Genomic DNA, 10,529 nt, shown 5'->3' with positions numbered 1-10,529 from the left:
CTGTAAGACTGTGTGTTGAGAACAGATATCAGGAAGAAATTCTTTACTGTGAATGTGGTAAGGCACTGCCACGGATTACCCAGAGCATCTGTGGATGTCCCATCCCTCTCAGTGTTCAGTGCCAGGCTGGATGAGGCTTCGAGCACACTGGCCTAGTCCAAGGCGTCCCTGCCCAGGGCAGCAGGCTTGGAATTAAAAAACCTTTAAGTCTCTTCCAATCCAAACCATTCTATGGTGCTATGATTCTGTGTTGCTTTGTCTCCTGTCTTCTCCTTCCCCCTGCCCCTATTCCCCACCCTGAGAAGTGGGATGAGCAGGATCCAGAGGAGGCTGCAGTTACCACAATCAGTCAGCTCTGAGAAACTCCCACAGTTTATATACTGAGCACGACACTCCACTGTCCTTTGGACAGACCAGGTCTGCTATGCTCCATCCCAACTTTTGGTGTGTCTCCTGACTTGCAGAGCAAAAGATGCTGAAAATTCCTTGATTTTGAGTACACAGTACTCAATAACAGCCAAAACATCAGAGTGTTGTCAACATTATTTGCATACTAAATCCTAGAAACACAGCACTGTATCAGCTGCTTAAGAAACATATGAACTCCAGCCCTGCTAAAAGCAGGTGCAAACAAGCCACTGCCCTCCTCACTGGTCCCATATGTATTTTCTCCATCTAATAGAGCAAATGCAGAGATACAATGAAAAGGAAAAATCTGTGTACCTTTCTAATAGGTTATACAAGAAAAAATTTCCTCTGCTCTTCATTTCAGACCACTTTTGGAAGGTACACCACACAACCTCAAAATGTTGTACCTATGTTACAATGAAAGAAAAGAAAGGAAAAAGAACATCCTTAAGTGTAGACTTGAGCTTGATCTTATAAAGGAGTAGGGTCAATGCTCTGAATTTAAATGAATTACACCTGTGCCCAAGAGTGAGTGGCAGGAAAGAACAGAGGTGGTTAAAGCTGTGTAAACCTGTGAGCTTGGCAGCTTTACTGCTTAGCTAAAGCTTTTAGCCAGAATGTAATGAGCCAAAAAAAAAATCTGCTGTTTATTTTACTCATAAAAAGAGAGGTACATATGGCATCCAGATAAACAGTTAAGCATGTAACACTTCCATTAGTTATGACTATCTAATTCCATCAACTTGAATAAAAAGTTTTGTACAGAAACATATAGTAGATCATTGCTGCATGTTTTGCAAGTATTCATTACATGGTTGTAGCAAAATTAATTTTTGTACAAAACACAAGGAGGCATAGAAAGAACACTTTGATCTGCTAAAGTGGTGTGTCAAAATGTTCAGCTCAGAGATTTCGGTCAGCCAGTGGCAGAACTGTGTCTCAAGGCTCCATTAGCTCCCCACAAGACCTTTAAAGAAAATAATAGACAAAAGAGGTGAAATGAGTATAAAAAATGAGTATAAAATCTAAAGAAAAATAACCCCACAAATTGACAGTGGATAAACAATGTCTCTTGAGATTTCTTGCAGCATTGTCTGTGGCATTTGTTCTGAATTTCCAGTGTAGAGTTAATGTTTTGAATGAGTGTCAACCAAGATTTCTACTACAAAAATTTGATCATCTTTTTTGTTTAACCCTTCTGTGCACAAACAATTATGTACAGCTGTATCCATTACATAACTGAGAGTATTTCTTGAACCACTATGTTTAGTACAGCAGTCATTATTACAATGGGTTAGTTTAAGTCAATAGCTTTAATAAGACATATTTTTCCCTAGGGTAGGAATGTGGTCTGTTCAATACCTTATGCGTCTCTTTTATCGAGAGATAGTAAAAAATGTGACCTATATCAGGAGTTAAACAATTTTTCTCTGCCTATTCTAACAAATTAGTTAAATGGATGTTTGCCAATATGACTTTTACAGCATGAGGAAGTAGGAGATATACACAGTAAAGCTGACCAGGAATTGTTCAAAATCTTAGAAGCAGTTAATTGATAAGGACTCCACAACATCCTTCCAGCAGGGATGAAGTACCATAAAAACATTTGGACAAAATTCCACTGATTTTATAAAGTCTAGTCTGCAAAGACTGGAAAATAGCCACGATAAAGCTATTATCTAATAAAGGGACTAGCAATTTTTTTTTTTTTGTTGCAATTAGCTGAGGATTTTACAAAGATTTCTAAAGATTTAAAAATGATTAATTAATGAGTATACATATCTGGTCTCTGTTCTTAATGAAGAAAACCAAATACTTTATTGAATCTATGAACTCAGTTTGAAAGTGATTGAAAGTAAAACTTGAAAGTAAAACTTTCCAGACATCAAAATGAGAGTACTCATCTTATACCCAAGTGCAGCAAAGGGTTGGAGCCAAATAGAAGAAAAAAGATTATGTTATCAACATACTGCATAGAATTATCTTCCCAATTAAATTAAAAAAAAAATTAAGCTGGTAAATGTCATGAATCTGACACTAGAATATTCAGATCAGCAATACAATTAAGTATTTGTGATGTGAGGTTGTAACCAACGACTCAAAGAAGTTACCAAGGGGGTTGGTTGACTATCAGTCTTGTGGGAGCAATCTGTCCCACCTGTCCTAGACACTTACTTCAGAATGGGATGAATCACCTTCTGGAGTCTGTAAGGCCAGGGAATTTAGAGCCCACAGAAGCCAGGGCAGAGTTTTCATGGCTAATTTAGATTACATGCCCAATTTTTAAGTAGCCATAGTTATATGATATAGACAAAACTCATCGCAAGACAGGTACCTAAAAATATAGTTTAACTCAAACAAAAATATCTTGATTTTCAGAAATGAGGAAAGAATGCACGGTGCCATCTGTTAACAGGAAGTCAGTTTGGATAATGACGTTAACTCCTTTTTTATTTCAAAAACTTTGTTGGGATGGTTAATCAGCCATCTATTTCATGCACAGTACTGCTCAGTGTACTTCTACTGCAAAAAGGGAATGAGATACTGAAACAGATCAGATAAAAAATGGGTAACAGTCTACTCAGACTCCTAAAATATGACAGTTATAAGAGATTCTATCTTCAGTTTTGATAAGGATCATTTAAAATTGAAAAGCTTTTGAGAGGACATAAGTTGTTCCAACCAGCCAAAATTTTTAAGTGGATGATACAATACATGAAGCAAATAATTTAGGCATGTAGATCTTTCAGGACTGAAGGCTAAAAAGCATACTTTAATAATAAATAAAATTTGAGAACAGTTTTAGATTTAGACCCAGTTTTAGATTTAATTAGATATTATATCAGCAAAATCATTTGTGAAAAAGGGATCTTAACATGGAAGGGGTGGTAAGGTAGCTCTCTGCCAAAGACAAGGAGAACAAATCAGCTGAAATTTAGGTGCATTGCACATTGTGCATGAACATATTTATGTGTCTATTTGTGGGTGAAGTGGTTAGTTACATCCTAGAACCAGTATTCCTATAGAATTGATGATTTTTGCTGTCTTGTATGATTATGAACATACTTCTAAAGTTCATGTTGTGAAGATGTAGACTGAGATGATCAAGAAAGTATTTTCTCAGAAATATTCTTCCCCTACTGGTAGCTGGATCATGCTGTCCTTTATTGATTGTCTGTATGAGTTTATTTTGGTGTATAATGGTTGTTTATTTCCACACACCTAATTTTAGTAACAGTACTGAGTACTCTGGGTGAAATATAGAAGCATTCTTCAAGAAACTGAGGTAAAGAATCTGAGAGCTTTGTTGCATCTGCTGCAGGGGTTACTTTTGTGGTGGTTGGAGGTCTTTGGCAAGTTTAAATTATGACTTGAGGCACCACCTGGATTCATTACATGCACATCAGACACTGGAGAGGTTGTTTGAAAAGACAAATTTAGTGACAAGGCTGTTGGAAGTATTAATTTTCCAGTGCAGGTTCTGGTGTGTGTCTCAGGTAGGCAGCAGTGTGAGAACTATTTAAAATGTCTTCAGGATAGCATATTAAAAAAAACTGGCATGGTTTTGTGCTTGTTATCTAGAGGTCATTTTCATTATTGAAAGTAAAGTTGTTGGTAGAATAGAATGAATGATATCCCTGAGCATAAGCTATAAATATTAATCTTGCTATCTGAAGTACCTAGGGCAGGATATGTTGTAGAAAGCTGTGAGATATTAGTGGAGAGGATGGTATGAAGGTGTTTTGCAGATGATGGAAGAAACCAGCTGCATCTTAGGGAGGCAGTTAACCTTGGAGGCTGGGAGATTACAAGTCTGAGAGTGGTTTTCATGAATGGTGTTTTGGAAAAGTTCAGCTAAATATTATCAGCTTGCCAGAGATCTTTCTTTAGTGATCATGTTAAAACCTCTGCAAGGGATTTGGCTTTATGAGTTTTCTTGGAACTGAGCCATGTGTCCAAACCGAGGCTATAATGATAAGTTTGAGTTTTAAAATGAAAGAAGCAGTATCTACCTTGACACATTGCCAGATTGCCTCTCACACTGCTGCTGTGTGAGTGTAGGTTTTTTTTTATTGTATTTTCCTCACTTGATATTTCAAATAATTTTCTCTGTGGTAGTCATTTCATATTCTTAAACTCAGATGTTTTGTAAATTCCTAACACTTTTTGCTGATGGTAAAGTAACAAAGCAGCATCTCTGTAAAATTTTCTTTGGTTCTTTCTTTGCCTAATCTATTTTTCAAAAGCAAAAGAGAAAGCACTTGGTTTTATTAATCCTTTAGAAATATAATCCCAAGTATCTAAATTAGTTAAACATTGGACACACAAATGAAGAGAAATACTCTAACATGAAATTTATCCAATACCTGCTAATATTTGAGAGTGTTGATAGAAAGTTGTATACATTTAATTTATGAACTCTGGACAAAGTAATATGACAAGAAATAAAACTGTATGAATTTGGGGAGAACACATGTTTTGAACAGCAACAGCATCACTCTGTTTTTGCCTTTGATCAACCATTCATTTTTATGTCATGTTCATAAAGAAAAAACAAACAAACAACCCAAACTCACTGATTTCTCAGTATAGTATGCTAAGAAAGATTTAACCCTTCAATCTTGGTGTAATTATTGGTGGCCCTGAATCATGGTGTCTGCTTGCCTGTAGTTTACATATTTTTCTACATATTTGTGCTCAACCTGAAAATCTAGCCAAGACTAAGTCTTATCCAAATTTTCTTATTTCTGCACCAGCAATTAAATTGGCACTTAACAACCACAGTTTATTTTAAAAGAGATTTATTTATTCATAAAATGAATCATTGAAGAAAATAAATATTCTGTATATCTTTTTTTTTGGTATACAGTCCAGTTCAAGATGCCGTTGACTTCAATGGGCCCTGGATTGGGACATTTCTGTGTTGAACACTTTTTTTTCATGTGAACATTTAAAAATGACTTATCAATAGGAGTTTTCATTATGTATTACCTTGTATGAACACCTTGATGAGCATTATCTCAGTGCAGTACATTGATGCCCCAGTAATGGGCAAGGCTGTAATATCTGTTTGCTTTTATTTGTGGAACTGACCCTGCTGGGTTCTTAGGTGTGACTGGGCCACCACAGCTGCCTCTGCTGCCATAAATTTGTATTCTGTCAGAATGCTGCAAGCAGCATTGCTGCAGGATAGCTGTAGAATCTGAAACATGAAAACTCAGCTGAGTGTTTGAAGCTCCTGGTGAAGCTGAAGCAAGTGCTGAGGAATGCATTTGGTGTGCAGCTGCAGTGCAAGCTGCAGGCTGAGAGGGGAGGGAAGCAGCGGAGAAGCCCCAGGCAAGAGGCAGGGGACGCTTTGCATAACAAAGGAGTGTGTCCCAGCCGGGTGACCGGACACTCGGAGACAGCAGGAGCGGATGGCTCAGGTGGGAGACCCCAGACCGTCGAGTGCACAGACTGTCAGGGGTAATGAGCCCAGGGATTCCTTTGCTCCGGCCCCTACTCGGGGGCATCGGCTCGAGATGTTCTGCTGTTGTAGCGCTATGACTGAATTTAAGGATTTGGAGGTGTCAGACTCTGCTCTGGGAAACCTGGTCTGAGTGAGACTGGGATGTGCAGGGACTGCCGAGGAGCTCAGCGGGGCTGCCCGCTGCTATGTGGCTTTGGTCCCACCAGTGACAGTCTTGGTGACTCGAGTGTCATTGCCAGAGTCGCTCCGGAATGGTCAGACAAGGAAGTTTTTTAACACAAGTTTCTGGAACACGTTTTTTTTCTGCCTTTTATTCATTCTTTTTATTTCAAATTTTTCTCTGCCACAACTGAGGATTCTTAATATCAGTAGTACTTTCCAATGGAAGATTATCAGCAGGCATTTCTATGGACCTAGCAAATTGTAGATGGGTTTTTACAGTAATATTAGGCACATTGCACATAACATTTTTTTAATATTTTTTCAGTTTTGTTCAGATGTACTTTCATTTTTCTCTCAGTCCTTACCACTATTTTTTTGTCCAGTCTACCCTATCACTGCATCCCTGTTTTGCATAGCCTTACCCTGCCAGTCCAATTCAACACTGGCTCCCTGTTGGATTAGAAAACCTCTCATTCAGAGGTTTGCTGTTCTCTCCTGACAAGCTGGCAGTCAAAGCTTCCTCTTTGTGAGTAACCCTATGCATTATTTTAAATCTGATAGAGCCTTTCTGCCAGAGAGCCTTCATCAGCATAATGTGTCTGTTTTCTCTCATCTCAGTCATCCGCTTCCTCTGCATGTCCTATTGCATTCACAGGCCTCAGCATGCTGCTCTGAAGTGTCTTGGCAATGGACTTCATCTCCTGCAGGGAGAGGAATCACTGTGTCCTAGCTTGCTGTATCCCTTGATGTGAGATTGCTTTTCAGTAATCAGGACACAGCTTGTGCAAGAGGACTGGTATTTCAGTTTTGTCTAGATGAGTAATGTTCAGAATAAAAGTAGAGTACAAACTCTAAACCTTCTCAGCAGTATGGAATGAACTTATGTAATTGATTGCTCCTTGTAAGCTTCAAGTTTCCAAATATTTTCCTTCATGTCTTTAAAAGTCTTCTCCCATTCCACATGCTATTGTTGTACTCCCTATCTTTTTGGACCAGAATCCGAGAAGGATTCATGATCCATTCTTCTAGAAAGCACAAACTAAGTAGAAAAACAAACAAATACTTTGTTTACAAAAAGAAAATTCAAAATAGCTCTATTCTTTTGGCAAATTATATCCTTTTTGCTACTACCACTTGGTACATATGTATTCTCTAGCCTCTACTTAAAGAATCATCAAGGAAGTAATAGTTAACAGTATTCTACATAATCTATTCTAGTGCACCTTGAGAATAGAAGTAAAGGGTATATTTTTGATATGGACAACTGTTTGAGTTCTGCATTCCCATGTTTCAGCACTGATCAGTTTAGAGAGTATTTATCTGCAAAACTCGCATGCGTTTACTATTGTATGTTATACTCTACAGTCATTATTGACTGCTACATTTTGTGTTTTATTGACTTCTACATTTTTGGTTAACACCATGTCTGCTGAGTTTTATTGTAACTTTAAAAAATTACATCCTGTCATGCTTCCTTCCTCTGTAATGCTTTTCTGTCCGTATCTACTGGATGATTTTCTATTGTTACCTTTTTGTTCTCTTCTGCTTCCTTCGCACCTCTTCTCTGCTGTTCCTCCTGGACCACTTTGTTATAGGAAGATCTTCAAACTAAGTTCCAAAATATTTAGAATTTTATTGTATTTTAAGAACCAATCTTGGAACTTTTGCTTTAACTGCATCTAATAATCAAGGTTCAGCTTTCTGCCACTGGTAATTTCTTTGCTGAAATTGTGTTAGAGTCTAAATAATAACAAAGTAATTCACTGCGCTTTCTTCTGATGCTGTTAGTCAAGTCAATCACAAAGCCTGTTGCTTTTCCACAGCTAATTTAAATTACCATCCATCACTTTTTTCTTTTTATTTGACTTGTACCTGTTTATGTTTGGCTGCTGCAGTCTGTTCAAGTTGTGTGTCAACTCTAATCTAGCTGTTCATTAAAACCCTTTTTATGGCTGAATTCTATGGAATCTTATAAGGAAAATGATAGTAAGGCAGCAGCTATTAAATTCATACTTCAGAAATAACAAATTGGAGGACCTTTGAATTTTCTCTGCTTGGTAGTCATTCAGTAACTGTGCCTGAAGAAGAAACAGGAAACTGCAAGGTACCCACAGTTTGGTTGTTATCTGAGCTGAACCTTAAGAATATCAGCTGGCACCTGGTCAGCACTTGGGTTCCACAGAGCTGTATCTTAGTGTCAGTGCTCTTCAATGTATTAATAAACAATTTGGATGCAGGACTCTGAGGGACAATAAGAACACAGATGATACAAAATTGGGAGGAGCTGTTGACTCCCTTGAAGACTGTGCAAAGAGACCTTGATAAGTCACAGGGCTGGGAAATCACCAATGTATGAAGCTGAACAAGAGCAAGTGCTGGATTCTGCACCTGGTTTGGGGCAGCCCTGGATGTACGGACAGACTGGAGAATGAGAGGCTGGGAAGCAGTGCTGTGGAAAGGGACCTGCGGGTCCTGGTCAATGGCAAGAGGAACGTGAGTCAGCAGTGCCCTGGCAGCCAGGAGGGCCAGCGGTGTCCTGGGGGCATCAGGCTCAGCATGGCCAGCCGGGCAAGGGAGGGGATTGTCCAGCTCTGCTCTGAGCTGGGGCGGCCTCACCTCCAGCGCTGGGGGCAGTTTTGGACACATTCAAGAAAGACATTGAGTCATTAGAGAGTGTCCAAAGGGGGGCAACAAAGAAGGCAAAAGGCCTTGAGGTGAAGCCCTGTGAGAAGGGGCTGATGTCACTTGTTCTCTTCAGCCTGGAGGAGAGACCCCATTGCAGCCTACAACTTCCTTTTGAGGGGAAGAGGGGTGGAAAACACTGATGTTTTCTCTGTTTTGACCAATTCCAGGATTCAAGAGAATGTCCTGAAGCTGTGTCAAGGGAGGTTTAAGTTGGACATCAGTAAAAGGCTCTTCACCCAGAAGGGGTTCAGGAATTGGAACAAGCTCCAGAGTGGTTGGACAAAGCTCTCCGGCACATGGTGTAACTCTTGGGGTGGTCCTGTACAGGGTCACAAGTTGGACTTGATGATGCATCCAATATGATTAAAATATTCTGTGATTATCTAATTCTGTAATAGACAGAACTGCTTAAGAGCTTATATTTTAAGCTTAAAATGTCATATACAATGCACCTATCAAGTAGCTGACTGGAGTAGTCACAGGTAAACTTTTATCATTAATTCACTGAGGGATCTATTCCATCTTATTGGAGCCAGAAGAAATGAAGCAGCTCGATTTGTGATATTGACTGCAATATCATGCTTGACAGACTGTTATTCATGCCATACATAGAACTCTCTGACCAACCTGGACCAAACAATAGTTTGCAAAAAAAATTCTATCGGTGATCTGCAAAATGCCTGCAATGCATTGGGGATATCTTGGCAGTCCTAGCATCTCAGGTTTACACTTTGATATTCCACTGTATGCTAAAGAGTCCTTCTGGATGTTATTTTTTACCAGAAGACACTTACTGGCTTGACAAGTTTAATATTAGCTCCTCCTCTGGACCCTGTAACTGCGCTAAGGTTACACTGTAGCATTTTGAATGAATGAAGCAATATGCTGGAGACCTGGGTATTTGAGATTCCTATACTTAGTTTCTGGATTTGCTACTGTGTTTGGTAAGGAAAACTTTACTATTATAATTTTCAGTTAAGGCTTACCTTAAGTTAAAATATCATGCACATAACTTTTATTGCAGTACCACTGTTATCAATTGCATACATTATTGGCACCTATGTAAATGAGTGAGATAATGAAAGAGAAAGATTTCTTAATATACTCATTCGCACTGTTGGATCAGGAGATGTTTCATTCGGATACAGATTCTCTTCTGTCCAGACAAGTTGATTTCTTAGGTCCTTCCTGTCAGAGAGCCTTCATTAGCATAATATTTCATCTCAGTGGAATGTCTTAATTTTGAAGCTGATTTCCACTTGAAAATTAAAATCTTGCCCCAGAAAGACAGATTTTAATTTTCTGAGGATAATAACATTATAACAAAAATTATTGTATTTCCTTGAAGACACAGTATCCTCTTGTTAAACCAATTATCTGGCACTTGACTAGGGAGAAACAACTGTCATCCAGAATTTTATTGACTCACAGGCATGTCTACGTATAGGAATCTTACACCAGATTTTGTGTTGTCACTTAAACATTTAGGTGGAGTAAGCATACATGTCTTACACCTTGTTTGAGTGCAGATGCAGTGGTTGCTAACCAGTGTGAAGATTGCAATTCACCCACTGATCACAAACCTCTTCATTCTAGACACACTCAGTCATTTCTCTTTACCTGTTCTTATAGTATAAAATCACAGCATTCCAGCAGAACTAACCACCTTCAAACAAACAAAAAATAAAACTATTTCAAATGATAAGTGCTGGCCTCTGTTTTAGAACTGAATCACTCCAAATACTTGAGTTTTTTTTTTTTTTTTTTTTACTTGCTTTGAATATGTTTTTTTTAGTGAGTGGAG

Source organism: Melospiza melodia, chromosome 3 (genome assembly GCF_035770615.1).
Source record: "Melospiza melodia melodia isolate bMelMel2 chromosome 3, bMelMel2.pri, whole genome shotgun sequence".
NCBI lineage: Eukaryota > Metazoa > Chordata > Aves > Passeriformes > Passerellidae > Melospiza > Melospiza melodia.
Note: the sequence above shows the minus strand (reverse complement) of the source record.